The sequence below is a fragment of the Arachis duranensis genome, chromosome 8 (genome assembly GCF_000817695.3).
Source record: "Arachis duranensis cultivar V14167 chromosome 8, aradu.V14167.gnm2.J7QH, whole genome shotgun sequence".
In the NCBI taxonomy this organism is placed as follows: domain Eukaryota; kingdom Viridiplantae; phylum Streptophyta; class Magnoliopsida; order Fabales; family Fabaceae; genus Arachis; species Arachis duranensis.
In genome coordinates, this window is record NC_029779.3 from 32,910,636 (window position 1) to 32,911,567 (window position 932).

The window sequence follows — 932 nt, forward strand, 5'->3', positions numbered from 1 at the left end:
ATTATTATTATTATTATTATTATTATTATTATTATTATTATTATTATTATCCAGACTCTCTAAATTGGATGGTACATATATACATACTAATTAAATGTTAAATAAAATTTAAGAAATATAGTACGTAATAACTACGTATAGTAACCCTTTACAATCATGCCTTTAATTTATTAATAAACTATCAAAGTTTAACTTTTTGGTTACTTATATATATAACATGACATGATAGAACCCGTCTTAAAAAATAAAATTATACTGGATTAAATAACTGTTCATATTATATTACATATAAATAAAATGTCAGCATCTATACATATATGGATGGTGTGTAATTAATGGCATTGGAATTTAATCTAGGTCCTGGGTCTTTCAGGTCAAACTCATACCATGTGGATGAAGGGACCATACTGATGGGGGGAACCATTTATTTTTCTTATAGTTAACTGACATACTTTAATTTGTTAGTACTACCAAAAAAGACACAACTGTCTTTACTACTGATGGTCCTAATGATAATGAACATGGACACAAATATTTGAATTGATTTATAGAAAAAATTGTCCTTAAATTAGCAATAATAATCGTATCGTTGCTGGTGCTTACAATTACATATATATGTTGTTGTAAACGGGAATCTATGTTTTTCTTTCTCTTATATATATGAGTATGATGAATGGGGGGTCATTCTCAAAGAGAGGTCCCATAATTTTCTCACCCACTAAAACAATCCAAAACGGTGGCACTGACATGCACAGACCCACCCTTAATAATTCAGCTCTGATTCCTGTGTTTATTTATAAGGACTGTTCACCCTGATAAATAATCATAATAAGGATATAAAATCGTGTTTATTAGATAAAATATAAATAGAGATATTAAATTAATATATTTAATTTTTTATTATTAGTATTAAATTTTTATAATTATTATTT